The sequence below is a fragment of the Anser cygnoides genome, chromosome 4 (assembly GCF_040182565.1).
Source record: "Anser cygnoides isolate HZ-2024a breed goose chromosome 4, Taihu_goose_T2T_genome, whole genome shotgun sequence".
Classification (NCBI taxonomy): Eukaryota; Metazoa; Chordata; class Aves; order Anseriformes; family Anatidae; genus Anser; species Anser cygnoides.
Window position 1 is genome coordinate 48,368,292 of NC_089876.1, and position 20,652 is coordinate 48,388,943.

Consider the following 20,652-nt stretch of genomic DNA (forward strand, 5'->3'; position numbering starts at 1 on the left):
CAAACCAGAGTATCTGTTTTTATCCAGTTTTCATGGTAGCACATACCATTAGCTTTCATCCAAAGGGCTGAATTCTCAGTGATCGTGTTGTCAGTGTAACTCTAGAGGAGGGGTGTATGGGGAACATGGAGGTGGAAACTGAAATTGGATTAAAAGTTACTTTTGAAAGATCAGACAGAAACACACTTCACTGCTTCTAGGACACAGGAACATGTATCATGTTCGAAATAGGTAAACGATTTTGACATTCTTAGAATTAAACTGAACTATTTGCACTGCATCATGAATTATTGCTTAATGATGTGAAAAGGAAATATCATTTGGATGATTACAATATAATCAAAATAAGAATTTTCTTCTTCTGACAGGTCTTTAGAAAATGATTTACTTAATACAATAGTTAGAATCTTAAATTTATTGCAGGAATGTAAGAACTGTGGTAAGTAATTTAATTAACCTTCTATTGGTTACCTATTGACATGCAATGAACCATACATTGACACATCTACTAAATTTCATATGAACAGTTCCTTTGCCATAATGACTTCCCTCTTTTTTTTTTTTTTTAACTTAGTCATGAACTTGCATTCAGCAAGATAGCTCTTTCTGAAACTGAACTAACTTTTCAGATTTCCCCAAAAAGATGTCCTTTTTTTTCTATGTAGCTATTTCTTTGGGATCAATATATGATATTTAAATTGCAAATGTATTTGGCAAATGATAGATTGCAGCTACATGATATCAACTGTTTTAAATCATGCTAATGTTTTGCTTTTCAATTATTCCAGATACACTTTGTCTGATGGATGAACATCACACCACTTTGTTTGAGTGAAGATTATAAACTCATATTGCATTTCCATATTAATCTAAGAGTATCTGAAAATGTAATGCCTTTTGATAGAGATAATTGCATTGTTCTTGGTAAATTGGGCTTGATTTAGCAAGCTGGCTGAAGAATGCCAGTCTTTTAAAGGAAATCCATTTTTCACATTTATAAAATTTGAGCATGCCTGAATATACAAAGGAAAGAACTTGAATGTGTAAATGTGTGTGTGTGCACAATTATAATCTTTGTAATATTTGTATAACTTTGTTTTCTGATCTTCCCTTTCTACCATAAGTGCCTTGGAAAACTGTGCCCAGACATTTGGAAGAACTGAGTACCATGAAGCCTATTAACTTCTAGTATACTCATGGTGCCTCTGAAATTAAGACTCTAGCAGTGTATTTATTTGTAAGCTGCCCATGGCAAAGGGCCACAATGTTTTAAAGGAGGCTTGAGAGATGCACTTCTAGCATGTCCTGGACTGGAGGGAGGTATATAGTACACCTTACCTTTTTACTTGGTAATCATGTTCTATCAAGTGTCCTGCCAGCCTTCAGTACCAGAAACACAATTCATCTCTATCTGGTTTATAAGGGATTATAACTGTATAATTCCTTGCCACTCATAAAGATTTATCCTCCTTTCCCAAATGATGCCAGAACCAGTTACAATCTCATTCTGGCCATCAGCATTGTAATAAACTTTCTGTCAGCAGGAAGATACATGAGCTTATACAATGCAATTTAACACAGTAGGCTGATCCCAGCAACTTTTGATTTTTTTTTTTATCCTATGTCTGGCTGGATTTTAGCTATGGCAGTGTTACAGAACTATTTCTTTTGGCTTCTTGGTTTAGAACTCAGCCTGAAATCAATAAATTGAGAGGAAGAGCAACACAGAATGAACAACTAGGAGTATGTAAGCATTGTTACCCTCTTCATTTCCAATGAGTAGCTCTCTGTGATCAGGAAGCTCTGAGCCTGGGGAAGAGCTTCGAGGTGCACAAGTCCCAGCTCAGCAATGAGCCACAAATTCAATTTTTGAACCTGACATTTCTGGAAAGTGTTCAAGGGTTCTTGGGGAAAGTAAAAGTGAAATATTTGCAGACTGGCTGATAGGTCAATGCAATGCTTATGGCATACAAATTTGAAGTCATTTGAAGGTACAAAGCTTGCTTCTGTTCAGATTAAAAAGGTAGATAATGAGTTCCAATTCTACCATTCTTACACACTTGCATCTGCATGCATGCTGTATACAGGTATGTGAAAATGTTCGTAGCAATTAATACAACAATTTGGCAGGGGAAACATATATGTGAGTTAGTACATAACTTAATGGCTTAGTAAATTCTAATTAAGCAGGCTATTGAAATGTCTGGTTTCTTGGCAGAAAGATGAAACTTTATTTTGTTTTACAAAGTGTAACTTTGATCCCAGTCTTCAGCATAATTTGGATTTTAATATTCATACTTTTAATTTTCCTACAAAATAAAGTAGATTATAATTGTTTATGATATTCCTAGCATTGGGAAGGCTCAGTAAGAAACATCAGATGAGATGAATGTATGTCTGGAAAAAAATCCTGCAAATGAATTCATTATTGTTGCTCACTAAGTGGAGGCAGTCATATAGCTAATGTGTGCCAGTGACAACAGATCTGCAGAGTATCTCTCAGACATAAGATTAATGATCTTGCTATTAGACAGGACTAAGTTCCTGAGGAATTCTGATTAACCGATCTAAATCTATACTGCCATATGCTGGGCCAAAATAAAGCTGAGGAATAGATTTAGGATGTATCTTTACACAGTGGCTTTCTCACAAGTCTAAGATAAATCTTCACCTTACTAAGGCAAAAAGAATGCCTACCTGTCTGCCACATCAGCATGACAAATATCCCCATCATTAAAGGAACAGAAGTTTTAATCTCTGTAAACTGTGGGATTTTTAAAGTTACAAACTTGAGGCCAGGTCCTTGTAAGTGTTGAATATTCCTTAAAATAATCCCAAAAGGTTGTTTCATGTATAGGAGTTGTGTTTGCCCTTTGCCTGCCAAAAAGGTGTTAAATAAATCCTGGCTGTGGTTCCCCTCTCCATCCATCAGAACAGTGTCTGAGGGATGCTCACATCTTCCCCGTCTCTGGTCCTCACAGAAGGGTGAAGGGAGCTATTCCAGAAAGGGGGGAGCTAAGAAAGCACAGATTTTCTGCTCTGCAGAAGCAATGCTTTCTCTCCAGTGTTAACAGGAGCAGGAACTATAGAATAGGCATGCTAGATTCTTTGTTTGGCCATGGGTATGATGTGAACAAAATAATGGACACATAGTACTGAAAGAGTCCTTACCATAATGTGTCAAATTATTATTATTACTGTCATTATACACACCTATATACAAAAGAAAGCTCTTTTTATCTTTAGAATAGCAAATAGCTTTTCCTCTGACATTCTGTATTTAGCTCAATTACAGGTATTGCAAGCATCCTTCCAAACACGATGCATTCAACCTGCAGACACCAGCCCTGTGTTTGATATTTTTCTTTTTTCATCCTCCCCTCACTATCCTTTGCCCATTTTATTCTCCAGCAGAGACTAATTAGAACTGATTTTACCCATACAGTAATTTTCAATACTTTTTCAGCATTTGACAGGACTGAAAATGATCTCAGTGAGAGCCTTCTGCCCTGTCACCCTCAGCAATACTGAGAATAAGGGGATAAAAGTACACCGTGGCCCAGATTCAATACAACATCTGTACTCTTAATTTTTATTTAGGTGCCTAGTTGATTTCAGAGGAAAACTTAAAGCTAAAATGCTTTGTTGAAGTCTGGTGTTCAGATACCTAGATGTCAGCCATTATGGCATCACCCCCAGAGACTCTAAATAGTGGGTATATATCCTTTCAGTCCTCTGTATATAAATACATTTCCATTTGGCCTCCACATTAACAATGGAAAAAAATTGGATTGCCTCCTTTTCTGTGCAATGGACCATTTGCCTCATTCCACAGCCAACATTTTCCTGCTGGTGCACAATTTTACACTGAGATTCAAATGGGTTTATAAGCAGAAATGAAAGAAGGAAGGAAGGAAGGAAAGAAAACGAAAAGAAGGAAATTAATTTGATTCTTTTCATGTCTGTGAATCAAGATCTCCAGCTGTGGAAAACTAATGCAAAGTATGTTAGTGCCAACATCAGCAGCCATGGAAGTGCCAGCTTCCAAAAATTCATTTAGATTTTGGTGAACACATTCTACACTGAGGTTACTCTTCATAATGAACTGATAAAAAATACAGGCATTCATGGTATAACATATTTATTGACCTTATTTCTGCCAGCTTTGTTTGATTTTTCTTCATTAGAAAAATTCATTAACACTTCTGAATCTAGGAAATTAACTCCAGGGAAAAAATCAGAAATAGTACATAAATAAAAAATGACATTCTTTTTGTTAGGAGTATGACTGATGAAAATGTCCAGCAAAGAAAACTGAAAAAATATGACAAAAAAGAATTAGGAAAAGAACCCAGCTATGACCCGTGTTAGACTGTGATTGTGATGTGTTTAGCTCTGCAAGGTGTTGAGTGTCTTCTGTTTAACCTGGGCCATATCTTGATTCCCTCCTCCAGGAAGTTGGATTTTTGTTATCCAACTATCCAGTTATTGGATTTCAGCATATGTCTGTTCTAAACTATGTGACTATTATCTCATCACTATGGAAAAATATGCCTGGTTTTCAATCAAATATATCAAGAATATTATGCTGAGTCTCTCAGGTGACCTAAGAAAGTCTCTGTCATTGTCATATATAAGTATTTTTCTTAAAAGGTTGATATTGCTGCTGGTTGATATTCACTTCACCTATTACAGTGAATGAAAGCCAATTCTAGTTTCTAATAAACAGGACTTAGAATTTCCCTCATATCCATACCTATTTTTCTCTTTATTTTTTCCAGTCTGAATTTGTTTTTTGAATGATAATTATAGTACCTGTATTTCAGATAAGATTTTACTTATCTGAATCATCTTTAACAGCCTCCCTTTAATGAAAATGCCTCCCCTTTGTGTATTCCAGGATCTCATTAGTGTTTAACATGTCTATACCACCTTAGAGACTCAGAGTTAAGGATTTCTTTTTGTTAACCGTCCGTTCAAGAACTGTTGAACGTCCTTCAGATTACCTGAACATAGCTCTTAGAGATATCTATTGCACCTAATCCAGTACATCTAACCTATTCTCTCTTTATATAATTTAATCTACCCTTGTCTGTTTATTTGATTCTATTTAATTTGTTCATGACTAATTTAACCTATCCATTCTAGATCATAATATCTTTATGTCACCGATAGTAAGACTTACTGTCTTACTGAGTTGTAAAACAGATTGCCAATAATGAAGAATATGGAAAAAAAAATGATTTTGGCAATTGTCTTATATAAAGTGAAAAAAAAACCTGATTTTTTGTTTGATTGGTTTTTTCTATACATACTCTCTTATCTGTTGGAAACACACCTAAAAGTGTTATGTCTTGGAAGAGCCAAGTAACCACAGGCTGACCATGAGAAACCATGGTGATGCGTGCCAGTGCAGCTCCAGGATGCATCAACACGCCTACCAAAATAAAGAGAGAGACAGATGGATATTGACAGATAGCCTGGCAATCATCAGCGCTGTTGTTCTGGTATAATACACCTTGCTGTACCTCTCTCCTAACTTGTTCCAGCCTGCTCTAACCCTTTGTAGTCAGCACTTTGCACTTAGGCTTTCCATGGTATGCACATAACATTTGGAACAAATGGCAGGATGACCAGGAGGACAGAGAAGCCATGTCATGAGCATGGGAGATATCTGCACACCACAGGGAGAAGAATTGCTTAAACAGAAAATGGTCAACAACAGATGGGTGCAACCTAGTCACAAATGAAGTGGCAAAAAATAGAGAAGGCAGCCTAACCATCAGAACGGGAAGTTGTCCAAGTAGAAGATTCCTGGAGGTAGAATCAGAGAAAGACTGTCACATTCAATTGACAAATAATAACAGGAACTCAGGATCATGAGACTGTGTGCTACACAGTCCATTGTTATTACATGCTGTTGGGTGTATTGGGTGGATTTTTGACTCTTCTGTACTTCAAGGTGTATGTCAGCACTAGAACAATAAACAGCAAGACCAGTTGTACATTTTTTTCTACTCCTTCTCTAATGCACAGATGACCCATCAATACCAAATGAAATGACTTTATTATAGGCAACAACAAAACCTCTCTTGTATTCAATATTATCGTAGCTTCTTTTCTTTTTATTGAAAGATCAACACAAAAAGCAATGAATAAAGAGTTTATATGTGTGGTCTCAGTGCCTGGCATCTCCTGGCTTTGGAAACTGCTACTTTTTGGCAACGTTGACACAAACTATTCTACAAGATCTGGGATGGTCTGGAACCAGCTCAGATTCAACGTGCTGGAAACAGCTTCTGTGTTCCCCTAGAGATAGTTAGAATGATGACTCTGTCCATTTCTTCTATATGCTAGGTAAGAATGTGAAGTTGAAATTGGATGATAAGGAGTTTGTAGTGTTCATTCTTCTCTTCTGTCAAGTTCCCTGCTTCCCCTTCACCTTTGCGTATCAGCTGTGCCCTCCTCCTGGAGTCCATGATATCTTTATGGCCTGTGTGAGCTGCTAGGGTTTGAAAGATAAGAATCCCAGGCCATTTGTTCCATATTTGCTGACTGCTGATCAGACAAAGGGGTGTTTTCCACAGCACTACATGAATTCGGAGCAGAGTTCTGCAAAGATTTCCACCTCACAGAGTTCTCAGGGATTTCACTTTAAACAAACAGTAGTTCTGGTACATCTGAGGGATTTGCACAGAGCTTAAACTCCATGCACAGCTGAATGGCATTTGTGATTAAAAGGCAACACTTGAAGTGGCAACAGATCCACCCGCACTGGAAAAAAAAGAGCATTATAAACCTTTGAGGGCTGCTCATAAAAATCACTAAACAGCAGACACACCATGAAAGAAAAGAATGCAGAAGAAGAAAATGGAATGCAGTTTATTTTTTATTTTATTACTGAGAATTGAACTGTTATTTCACCTATTTACCCTCTGCATGCTGTTGTTTCCTCATTCTATACTTATTAGTCCACTAATTGCACTTCTTCAGAGCCACATTATTCCTGCATAACTCTACTGCCACATCCCCAGAAAGCCTCCAGTCTGCCACAGTGAGCTTTATATGAGTTGCTGAGTCCCAGCCTGAGGACAGCTGCTGGGAGAATTCACAGAGGTGTCACGAAGTTCCCCAAATACTTTGAAATGAAGTTTCAAACTCTCTGTTGCAGGCAAGACAACTTCTTCTGGCTCCAAGGCAGAAGAAACCTCTGTCTATCCCTCTGTCTATCTATGAGAGTGACAGAATGAAGAACAAGCACTAAGTTATCTGGACCATCTCAGAGACTAAATTTACTCCTTACCAGGAGTAAAGACTGATCTAGAACCAATCCTGGCTACAAGAAGCCATGAAAAGCTTTTCTGTATCCCATTCACATCTACAGAAGGCTACTCCTTTAATGGGAAGAACAAGCTTCTGGACACTCAGCCACATCAGCATTAGTAATAGAAGGTTTTTTGCAGAGGACAGTCCATATGGCTGCAGCTCTATAAAATGACTGGTTGCTGCTGTCATCAAGGGGGTTCCTGCTGCAGTGAACCTGTCATCCCTATGGAAAACTTGACAAATGAAGTGCTATTTCCATTTCCCTGTCCTAGCTGCAGGCAGAGCTAGCCTGCTGCTGGGATCCAAGACTGCAGTCTGCCAGCTGGACCATGCTGTCCTACAGCATGTACCAGGCAACATCAGAGAGGTCTCTCCTACAACATCTGGTACATTCCAGAAGTCATCAGGAGTGGGCCATTGGCTTGTGTGACAGAATGGCATCTGGCTCTGCAAATACAGATACGACAGTATCCCCTCCCCACCATATCAGTGGGGATGTCTGGACATACAGCTCATTCTATCTACATACCAGAGTACAAAAAAGAAAGGAGTTCCTAAGAAGAGGAATAAATTTATGTCCTTATCTGCATGGAGTTCAGATAAGTGCATAGCTTCTGATCACAGTCAGGAAGCAGGTGAAAAAATGAATAACTTCAGAGATGCTACTCACGATGTAGAGAATATTAAAGAGCAAACTGGATGAAAGCTACTGGCAGAGCATTTTTCTGAGGCAGAAGGTAAATTACAAAGATAAAATTGGGGTCTGAGGCAAAACATGCATTTTATTGATTGTAAAATTATCACTGCTGTCACAGTCTCCAGACTTTCCTTTTGATGTTCATAATAACAGAAAATCTATATTAACCAGTTAGAAACAACAATACAACTTTAAGACAAAAGAAATGGGATATCAGAAATTTAGCAGGAGCCCTTGTTTAAAAGAATACATGAAACACATTGACTGCTTGTAACAGAAGTTATATTCCTGCTCATTAGTGGAAAAGAACCCCTTGGAAGAGCAACAGGAGGAGGAACAAGAACGGACAAGGCCAGAGGAGCTAAGATGGTGGTGGTCACCAAGACACTGAGAGACAGAAATAAGGTGGGGGTATATGGCCATTTGTGTGCCTTGTCTAGGAAGAAGGTGTTAGAGCATGGTGGGATCAGTTTCAGTATTAGGAAGGGAGCTGGAGAGGGCAGTGCAGGGCATTGGAGTGAGGAAACATTGCAGACACTGAGACCGCAAGGAGAAATAATCAGTAGAGGAGCTTGGAAAGAAAATATAATCCAGGCCTTTTTAAGAGGAGAAGCTGAGGTATGATAGATATAAAACACTGATTGCAAAATACAGGAAGAGGAATGGGTACTGAGACAGTGGTGAAAACAACAACAACAAACTGTCACCAGGGGCAGGAAGCATGAAAACGTGCATTTTTAAATCTGTGACCAAGCTGAATGAGTGAACTGAAGAAGACAAGGCTAGATGCCATCACAAGCTGAGCACAGGAAGGAAATTTGCTTGTCAAATTTGTCATGGTCTTCTACTTTTTAGGTATACTTTTGAAACCATCTACTTCACTCTGAAAATGTATTTTAGAATTTCATTTTATTTTAGAATGCTGACAGTGTTATGAATAATTTGTTCCTTTCCTCAAAATGGAAAGAGATTTGTTCCAAAGACCTTTTTGTGTGCTCAAGTACTGAAAAGTGGAACCAAGATCCATTCACATGTTTTTGCTCTAAGAATGTTTGAAATAAGACATACATATGCCTTCATCTGTCAAATATTTTCATTTGCAGTATTCTCATTTTCCTACATTTCTTTTAAGTTTGTATTTGCAAGTAAATCATGTGGTATTGTTAGGTTCTTACCGCAGTAATCTTTTAATGAGTTTTTAGTAGCTTGTCAAGTGTTGAGTATTATACTGGAAATAAGTCATAACCAATTCTGTGATACTTTCCGCTTCAATTTTGCTTATGTTGAAGGTGGGCCTTTCAGGGAGACAGAAAATACTTCAGAGTTCAGTGCACCTGATTTGAAACACGTATCACAATCCCATAGCATTTAGAAAGATAAATGCTGCAGTTAATTTATTATGCTGCGAATTTCTTATTAACAAGATATCCTCTATGAATTAAAAAAAAAAAAAAAGCAGAGTTCAGTGAACAGAGCAACTGATATTTGCAAGCGGTCGTGACAGTCTTGTTAACAACTATAGATTTCTTTCACAGTAGGAAAATCATTAATCAGAAGGAGATAGGCCAAGTTATATTGAGCTCCATTCCTTAGAGGTCACTCCTTGCAGTTGCAGAGTAGAAATCTTTCAAAGGTTCCTTCCTTCCTGCACTACAAATCCAAGCTGGTTAGTTACTATATGTGATGCCATCTAGTTTGGGTATCTTTTTAAAGGAAAAGGTCTTTTAAAGCATGATCCCTAGAGAAAGTGTTTTTGTCTTTTGAACTTGGCATGCTTCCTCACTCCGGATGGGGTAGACACCATCTTCTGATGTGGTTAGAAAGTGCCTGAAGCAGAATTCTGATTCATACCAAGGCTTGAAGAAAATGAAACATACCAGATAGTATTTACAAAACTTAGGAAACATGTTCTGCACTTCCTTATGCTTTTGTTCTCATAGGGATGTCAGTTGGAAGACACTTCTGGAGGTCATCTAGTCCAACACCACACTTGAAGCAGGACTAGGCCCAGTCTAGATAAGGTCATGTGTGGCTTCATCTATCAAGTCTGAAAATCTCTGAGGACAGATTTTACAATCACATTGGCACCCTGTTCCAGTGCTGCATGAAGGTTTTCCTAATATCCAATCTGAACTCTCAAATTGCAATTTATGGGCATTAATGATTGTCCTGGGATTTTCCAGAACCAGGAGCCATTTTCTTGGGGGTCCAAATCAATTTTCTTGGTAATGTGCCCCTAGTCAGCTACTAGAACACAGAAATATATACTATAAACACATGCATCTGATAGCCAGATGAGCCGTTAGATTACTTAGGTCAGTGAAGCTCAGCACTGTATCACAGCTATTTAGTAAAATATGTTTTATTTCTTGAAGTCCAGAGATGTAAGCATTTGACAGGAGAGAGAAATGTTACCAAATTTAAAGTATTACTAAATATGCGAGAGAGAGCTGCTAGGGTATGTGCCTGCATTTCTTTTCGAGACTTCATTTGCTCTCCCCTCAGGTATAATTTCATCCACTAGGGATGCTGAAGCTCACATCATTTGTGATGAAAAATTCCCTATATTAGGACATACTTCCTTTTATTATTATTATTTTTGGGTTCTGGTAAATACAACAGACATGACCTAATTCTTGATGAGGCCAATGGAAATAGTTTTGTTGCTTTTACATAGATTTAGATCAAGCTTTCTGTGAGCTGACACATGCTTGCCTCACATGAGGCAAGGTTCATTGCAGATCTTTGTCTGTATTGGAGGGAATATTTATGTTATGATGTTGGGTTTTCTGGATGTCAGGGGAAGCAGGATTGTGGGCAGGGCAGAAGGTTATGTAAAAAAAAAATCACAATGAAAGACGAATAAAAATAATTTCCTGTTCTTACTGAAAACTGGAAGAGAGTATTTCCTTGAGAAAGAGGGGGTGAAAGAAGTTAATCTCATATAGGGAGCATAGGACAATGCAGTGTCTCCAACAGAGAGGATTTTTACAGAACCATTAGCATTCTCTACAATTTTGAAATGTAGGAGGAAAAAAAATAAATATCCACTTGTCTCAGTGCCTTCCTTGTGTCTCTTCAGTGCTTCATGGTTTGCAATAAGTAGATTGACAAAAACTTACAAACTAAAAATTCATGTTGAAATATGCCTTATCAACTGACACTAAAAGAAAAGGACATTACTGACAAAATGTTTGAACCTGTCACTGTACAACATAAGGCATTCCTCTTCTATGCTTCAGGACTTAACAAATATGTTCTGATAGCATTATTTTTGAAAAGTTTTTTTTAAAAAAAGAAGAAAACAAACAAACATGAAAACAAGAGCCCTTATTCCTCCTTCCTACCATCCAGTACATTGCAGGTTCAAGTTCTGTCACAAAGCATGCAATATTGTCTTATGTGTTACCATAAGCCTTGAAAGATACTAACAAAAATAAGTAAGTAATCCTGTAGTAGCTCATGTGCTTGGACAGCTCTCACAAATTCATAGAATAGAATAGAATAGTTCAGTTGGAAGGTACCTACAAAGATCATCAAATCCAACTGCCTGCCCACTCCAAGGGTAGAATGGATGGGCAAGGAAAGGAATAGCAACCTAGGCAGGGGAGCAGGCTGTAAGGAACTGGGAGAAGTCTCTTCCAGGTGAATAAATTTCTGCTTGCATTAGCTCCACCTGTACAATCACTGTTGCTAGATCACCATTCTGTTGCTGTTTCCCAGTGTGTTTAGATATATGGAAAGATGACACACACTTTGCCAAGAAACAGTGAGCTGCAATTCTGATAAAATTTTCTGTAGAAACACCTACAAAGATAGAGGCTGCAGTTTTAGTAAACCATCAGAAAGATCTTAATATTCCAGATGTATTCATACATAATCTATTTAGTAAACTACTCAATACTTCAAAAAATGCGGGAACTAATCTAGCCTGAGAACAGATGAATAGTGCATTACAGTTAACTAACACAGTAGAAGAGAATAATGTTATAATTTCTTTCAGGTCCTCCCCCGCCCCTAAATTTGCATGTTCTTTCTTTTGTTCCATGTACTGAGGCATAAAGATTACAATAACTGTTTGTTCATCTTTTCAGAAAACAATCTTCACTAGCTACAGCATAATATTTAAAAGAAACTGGAGTTATTCAAATGTGCAACTGAAAAGAAAGCATTCTAAAGTAAAGATGTATTTTAGATATTTTTAAAAAATGTGATTTGAAGTTAAAATTTCTCAGAATGTATCACCATTCAAGATTAGAAATGTACACCATGTCCCTAAAGAGGGAGTGATACTGAAGTGTTTTTTTGTCTTCCATCTCCCTCCCATGTTGGCTCTCATAAAGGTCCTTTGGTCAAAAATGAGAACAAAGACCTGGCAATACATTTCTCTGTTCCACAAGTGAAATTCTGAGTCTTCTAAAAATTAAGGTAAAAATACCCCTGGTTTCAGTGATTATATCTGTGCTCTAAGGACCCACATCATCTATGCTCTAAGGTTTCACACCCACATCATCTATGCTCTAAGGACCCACAGCCCTTCCTCTGATGGAGCCCAGCCATCTAAATTTGGCTCAGACCTCTAAGGGAATTAAGATGCAAGGCAATTAATATGATCACGAGTAGCTAAAGATTCAAGATCAAACAAACAAACAAACAAAACCACTAGGAGAGATAAAAAATCCTCACAGAAAGAAAACAGGTTTGGTGGAAGATGGCAACTCAGCAACGTTAAGGACTTGTTTCAGAAAGAAGCAGAGCCTGACCATCTTCCCGACTGATAGATACCTGCCTGACCTTTCTGCCTGAGCAGAAAGCCTCCGGGAGTCCTATTAGAGGTGGTGAGCATACTAATGCTTAGCCTAGGAGCTTATTAAATTTCAGCTGACTTTAGTTCACATTTGCCAATAAAAAAATACTGTATGCATTTAAGCTGTATATATCCTGCCTGCAGAGCCTTTTTGTGCAAACTGAAGTTGTCTGCATGAAGTGGCCTAAAGGAGGGAGGTCTGTAAGGACATGAGAGCTCTCAGCATTCACCAGGGTCCTGTTCCTGCAGCTGTCCAAAGCCAGACCTTGACTGAGACAAACCTGTCCTGTTCAGCCAGTCGTGAAATGTAGCATGGGGATATAGTGGTCTCTGGGTCAGTGCAGAATCATCATGTAATTGTAATAATCACCCGAACCCAGAAACAGTACTCCCAGTCCTTCAGGTTAGACATAGCCTATGGCAAAGGCTGGCAGTTATCAGGTATCATCAGTCTCTCCATCCTTAAATGCCTCCTACAATTGCTTTCTGGTGAAATTGTTTCACCTCTACAAATTGCAGGTAACTACTCCTCTGCTGTGATTGGAATGATTACTGTCTCAGCTGCAGTTAAGTTGGAAGTTACTTAACTTGTATAGGATGTTTGATAATAATCTATTCTTTTAGTATTATAATCTATAATCATAATGTATTCTTTCAATATTACATCTTGACAGATGCATTTCTCTCTCCTTATGCTTTCTTTCTCTGTCATTAACTGCAAATGAACTGTTAAAACTTTTGGAATATGTTCCATTACAGCACATTCATTATTTAACAGATACAATTCATTGCTTCCTCCTCGAATAACAATGAGATAAAACAACGGTTAAATAGAATTAGAAAAGCTCAAAGTTTTAAATCTTGAGTCCTAATTAGCTTCTAAAAAGCCTGAGAAGCTGGCCTAGCTCACTTGTTTTAGGAGTTAAATGAAACAAACCTACCTGAAAATAACACATGCTATGGGGAAATGTTTTAATGGAGAGACATGAGCCTTCCCCTGGTGTCACTACAGGTCCAGTCAAACAAGGTTGTAGAGAGATATGAAAGCCAATTGCTGGATGTATAATAATTGCTTAAATACACACAAAAAGCTTTTTATTCTCTCTAGTGCAATTGCCTGAATTTCTGCCTGTGAAATAGGTGACAACATGCTTAATATTCTAGGAGCAGTAAGGGACCAGGGGAGCCCTGTGCAAAGCATGCATAAACTACCTTTGAGGAATTAGCCTTTGGTGACAGAAGGCTACTTGTTAGCAGTCTTTTGCACCATCCCCACTACACTTGTTAATAAAATGCCCTCTGAGGAGAAATATTAACTCAGATATTTAAAACCCTGGGAAGTACAAAATGTTAAATATGGCACATATTAAAAAATGATAATGATTAAACAGAGGTCTGAAAGCAATTATTTGAAAAAATGAACTAATTTATAAATGTGTCTGTTACATAAGTAGGGAACAGTATTACCCAGGTCCATTATTTTTTGTTATTATGCCTAGTCTGTATATCATGTACCATACCTGACGGCCACGAAGAGTGCAGTAAGTGCTTTAAATGATGCTATTTTCAAAGTTGTCTGTAGCAGTCATTTTAATAGCTATAACCTAGAGAAGACTGCCAGACTTTTTACATAAGACCTGAACGCCCTTGAAACAATTCTTCTATCACTTAGGCTAAAAGCTGTGAGCTGTTCTGTAAAACACATTGTCCAATTCTGTGCCCAGCAATAGCAGACTCATTCCATTTGGCACTTGAAGAATCAAATTGTGACCTATCAAATTTACAACAGTGCTCCCACCCATAATGGAGCTCTGATGGTCCTGAAGCTACTTGCTCACTTTGGTAATTCCCTTATTCTGAGCATCATTACTCATTATTCTGAGCAGCTCTAGGGAAATCATGGAAGGTACTACCTTGTTGACCCATGCACCTGTACTTAATGCCATTAGTGCTATAGTTAAAGTGATTCAAAGAGCTACAACCTGTTCTGACAGCAGCTGTTTCAGTGAAAAGAACATGCTAACTCTAGCAATCCTCATGCTTCATTTCAAATTGCTGAATGAGAGTGTGAATTTGCAAGAATATATGAAATTGCTATAGAGGAATGTTTGCTCTGGTTTGAATTTTAATAAACAGTTCAGAAAAGTAATATAAAAAAAATCTGATTCTCTTCCAATATGAAACCCTCTGCGAATCCACAGACTCAGGCTTTGGCAGATCTTTGTAGCACTATTTGAAAAACCTCTCAAATCCTGGAAGAAGCTGGTAAGGTTTCTCAGAGTTTTTCTTAGTTACGGAGTTATTGTTCTTGACTGTGACGGCTTAACATGTTTATCATGACCAAAAAGACATTATCTACCAATTGGTCTTTAAAAACCTCTTAATGGCAGTGGTCTTTACACTTACTGTGAAAAGTGACTATATATCTGTGCCAGACACTTACTGAAAGTCACTTTACATAGACAAGTTCAAACCCTGGTAACTGACAGAGAGTCAGCACAGAAGTAAAAGGAAAATAGGTACATTCCTACACATTGTCACTGTCCCTATCATATTCCATAGATCAGATACCAGATAACGGATAATAAACCTGCTCGGTGCTAAATAAATCACAGTATGATAAAATGCCAACTAAATTAAAGTGAGAGGCTTTAATGACTTCCACAGCCTCTAGCTCAGAGTCTTAGTTATCTAAATAGTATAATGATAAATATATTTCAATCACAACTAGAGACTATTACCAAAATAGATTGTAAGCTAAAATATGAATCTTCTCCTGTATTTGAAAAATGATCAATTTTCAAAATAGCATTCTATTTTTCCAAATTGAAGTTCATTTTCAGCGAAAAATATTTTTGGGTATAGACCCAGGTGAAATTGTTCAGCTATTCCTTTTGCATATCTGGACATCTACCTGAAAGCTATTACTGTGAGTTTTGTACAACTGGGACAGATAATAAAGCAAAAACAAGGCATAAAATGAATGATGAATACAGCCAAATGAACGCTATGGTTATTCTTTTCTAACCAAGAGCTGCTGAAGATATTGTCCAGGGAAAGTCACACCAAAGAATTACCCCTTAAGCATTTGTTTTATACTCCTACTTCATTTCCTTTCCAAATGTTTTGTTTACCATGTGTTCCCCCAACTACATTTTAGTTGGCTAAACAACTTCATTTATATAACTTCTTTATGAAGATCAGTAATGCAGTTCTGTTGGTAGAGCCTAACCTTGCAGGCTTCTTGTCAAAATACCACTGTGGCAAACCAGCCTTGAGATCTTGCTCACTTACAGACCAGTCAAGCAGACAATCGTATCTTTCCCCCTCACTTCTCATAAAGCTGTACTGGTCTGCCTTGGCAAAAAACAGCTAGAATCATCCTACCTGTAATATGCATACCAAGTAGTCACAAGAAACTGGACTTCACATGACTCCATTAAAGCATCCAACCACATATCCTTTCAGCTTTGTTGATAACATTTTGTGTCACTTTTCAAAGGCAGAATTAATTCATGTGACGGTCAGACTTTCACAGATAATATATCCCTCTCTTACCTGTGAAAGACAAACAATAACTCTCAGATAATTATTACATGTTCTAACACCTACAGTTAATGGCAAAGGAATTAATGGAAAAATACAGGATTTAAGGGAAAGGACAAAGCTTCCTAAGCATAGGTGTCCAACGCCACTTGAAATGCCTAGTGGCATACAGCTGCCATTGCAGAAGGCAGCAGGTCTCCCATATGCTGTGTGTCATACTTGCCAATGCCTTGCAGATGGCTAGGGCACTCAAGGGAATCTATAATGTCACTCAATACCTCAGTTTGGGAAGTCACTTAACTCTGATGTCAGAAGAATCACAAAAAAGTAGACAAAGCAGCTTTCTAATTTCAAGCTTATAGGTATTATTATTTTTGGCCATCTACTGGGTTTGATTACTAAACTCTTCAGAATGTCTTACACGTTTTCAGAGCACTGTGTGAGATTTTGGTTGTGAAATCTGTCAGAACTAATGTTATTGTGTGTTTAATTCCACACAGTGTTTTGAAACTATATGGGCTGACATTTTGTGGTTCAGTAACTCCAAAGGAAAAAAAAGAAAAAGAAAAAAAAAAAAGAAAAACAAAAAAAGAAACCCCCCAAAAGCCACCCCAAAACCAAATTATTGATAAACATATTTAGCCATTCCATATGTCCCTTTAGCACCATATTACAGACACGGCAGCAACAACCCCTGTGGAGTCACAACCCTTTTGCTACCAGGGCTGAGTTTGAGGGACACCCTGAGGACAAGACTCACAGAGACTGCTAGGGTACCCCTCCCTGTCAGTCTCTCCCCTGGAAGCTCCTGTGGAGTTGTACCACAGCACAAAGGTCTCAGTCACAAGTATAGACATATCAAAATTACTTCTGTACTGCTGTTTGTCTAAGAGCCAGTGTGGGTTGCAGTGTGGATTGCATATCAGAGAACTCAAATTCTCTTTTGGCTGGATGAGATAATGCGGGTAAGCAGAATGAGTTTGGGTATGCTGTCTTATGATTGCATACATTTCCATTACAGACCAGTCAGAGAAAGAGATTTGTTTCTTCCTTACCCTAATCACCCCTGTACGTCTCCCAAAATAAGTTTTACATTTCCCTTCCAACATTACATCTGTTTTTTTTCATTTTGTTTAATCTGTTTTTGCTGTCAGTAGGAGCAAGAATATAATTTAGTTCACATGCACTGCTTATTTCCACTTCACCAAACAAATGATGTCCAAGCACTGAATAAGAAACCTCTGATTAAGACTCACCCGGTTAACAGCAATTATGTAATAAACTTTCACGATTTTGAAGACAGTGGTACTAAAACAACCTGAACATCCTCATCAGAAAGCCATGCTGTTAGGGTCAACCATTTTTCTCTAATAGCTTGGCACTTGGTTCATGCCTTGAACCCAACAGAGCAGAAGGGCCTGGGTCCAGGTTGAAGTCAACGAGATTAAAGTATACTGCTGCTTGTTTTCCTTTGTAGAAGCTACCTTATCATTGTAAGAAGTGTCTACATCCATCCAAAAGTACTTACATTTCCGTAAGTCTATATTATGTCTTAGATTTCTCATACAAATTCATGTGCACTTGTGAATCAAGTCATTTTGCTGTTCTTAATGAAATCGGTTCTGTTGAATTCAGTCAGTGACACTTGTACCAAGAGACAGTTTTTTACTCTGTGAGCCAAGAGACAGTTTTTTACTCTGTGAGCTTGCCTGCTCCCTGTCACAAGCAGAAATTGACCTTTTAATTAATCACTGTGAGCTCTTGTTTTATATATCTGCAATGATGGTCATCTGCAATAGGAATCACTTTTGGCAAATCCTGTACATTTCTGGCATTATGTGATTGCTCACAACATGTAAGTTTGTGCTGGATGTAGTAAAATAAAAGTGTTATTCAAGCCTTACTAATACAGCAACTCTGCAGTCAAAATTCAATTTTCACTCCTTTCTTGGAAACCAAAATATTACTTGATCTCATTTTCACAAGTGAAAGTTCCATTCATCAATAAAAGGAAGGGGCACATTTACCAGAAATATTCTCCATTGTTTCCCACTTTAATTGGAAGACTCTCTTTTGTTTAATGGTTTCTGTGGATTGTTGTCAGTAACATATTTAAGCATTTTGTTTTTGCTTTTAGTCAATTTATTAGCATGTAGTCTCTAAGGCATACAGCTTCCTTCCTCTGCTTCCCCATGATGATTTGTCCTAAAACTATTTAGTCAAAAAACATGAAAACATCTCTTTCAGCTTTAAAGTAATCTATTAGAACATCAAATATATTTGTGATGCATTTATAGGAAAAACCATTTTATACTTCATATTTTCTCTAGTAGAATGGCTTTATTCCCTGTGTGTTTTGGGTGCTACTGCATGCCCTCAGGTCACTTGTGAGATAATACTCCCATCTGCCCCAAAAGAAAACCAGAGAAATTATTAACAAGGAAGACACTGCTCCCTCTCCACTCTTGGAATGTATTTCAGAAAGGGGAATGTGAGCACAAAGGTCATTTTTACTGGAGACAGGAGAGTGCTTGCTTTGCCTCCAAGTGGCAACCAAGAAGCAACACCCAAGGGCACTAGCCGATTCTGATTAAGCCTTGAGTTCTTTATAGGCTCTGAATAACTCCCAGGAAAAAGCATTTCATGCTATAAGTTTGCTGAGGAAGTTTAATCACAAGCTATTCACAGCAACTTCGGGAAGATACCACTCCCATCTAGCTGTATTCACTACACATCCTTCATCTAAAACCACATCCAGGCCTAGCTGCAAGTGACTGTTGTCTTTTCCATGTGTCTAGCAAGTGTTGCTAGACACATCTCTCACAGCATCCTGGTACTCCTGTAGCCTGCCACAGATCATCTGCTGTGGGTGCCATGCCGATCTGAGAGGACTTGTCACTTGCCACACCTGCCAGTTTGCCACTTTAGACTAAGGCCTCATCTTCTGTGGAGTCATAAAGCTCAAGAATGAGCACATGCAGCTCAAGAAACTAGCCATGTTCCTTGGGTGGTAGGTTTTGAATGAACCTTTTGCCCAATCACACCATGAAGGGGCTCAATATCACAGAGGATCCTAAACTCACTGAGAAAGGGAGTTTGGGTTTTATGTTGCAGCAGCAGCACTTCTCTCCTACCCACACGTCCACACACACAGTGGGTAGCATACCTGTGGCTCCTTGCCTATGCAGCAGTCTGATACAGCTCCTACACATGCCTACTACTTGCTAAAAGGTCCCTCCCTCAGGTCAGCACATTAAACCAGGTTCACCTTCCACATTTTTCATTTTCTTTTCACAGGCAAAGGGCAGAAGGATGAGCAAAAATACCACAGCTTTATGCCCTGGAATTAGGCAAAGCAAATGCTGTCTGCTCTTCCCCTTTTCTTCTGTCAGGGTAAGACTAATTAGGTTGATGAAGGGAGGCTTTCCGGAGCAGCTGCAACTGAGAGTCTGCAACCCTGGAGATGCGGTCAGCCAGGCAGCTATGAGACTCTTATGTGGGCCTCAACTCTCTAAGTGAGTTTGTGTATCTCCCCTCATCACATCAACAGCTCCAGCTGACTTTCTCTCCCTCTGGAAAATTTCACAGGAGCTGGCAATGTTCCCCGTGCTTTCAGCTACAGATGCCCCTCATTCAAGTTGTTTGATGCTGGTTGCATAATAGTGTCCAAAACAGAGTTGCTGGAGGCCTGAAGCTATGAATACACTTGACACTTATGTCACTAAAACTGGCGATCTGCAAGCTGAGCTTGAAATTTGAGGGCAGAGCCAGTGCGTTTGCAACACCAGCTGTTTGGACCTGACAAACTGTTCCTGGGTTTCAGCGGGTAAAGGCATACCACCCTGCACCAAATCACATTGGCTGGGAGTTTGAGATGACTGACTCAGGTACGTCCACACTATATTTCGCTGCAAAGATAGTAATGCTCTTTTACTAGGAGGGGTGGGTGGGTCTTTACAATTTTCTTGATTGAAATAGCTTTGATATCTGTGAAAGCTAAAAACCTCATTTTATCTGATCTTGTTTGTGCCTTTTGGTCTAATACCCCTGTGTACTCCTGTCTGGTGCCTGCTACAAGAGCAAGGTGGCTGAAGCAGGAGTGCTGGTGGTCTGAAGGGCTGGAGGAAACACCCTGAGCCCAGACCAAGCAAATTCTGAGGTTTCTCCATCCTCTACAGAGACTAGTGGACCAACAGAGCATCTCTTGCATTTAAATGTTCTGTAGTTTGTGACAGACCTGCTACTTATTATAGGTAATATAACACATATAATAACT

At 38.5% G+C, this 20,652-nt stretch overlaps 1 long non-coding RNA gene across 1 annotated transcript in view; it reads left to right on the forward strand.

The window, feature by feature from the left end:
- Window positions 1–20,130: 20,130 nt before the first annotated feature.
- Window positions 20,131–20,652, forward strand: part of LOC136790714 (uncharacterized) — a 35,335-nt gene continuing 34,813 nt past the window's right edge. The window contains exon 1 of the long non-coding RNA XR_010831137.1: window positions 20,131–20,263. This is a non-coding gene — a long non-coding RNA (uncharacterized lncRNA). The remainder of the gene's footprint in view (window positions 20,264–20,652) is intronic.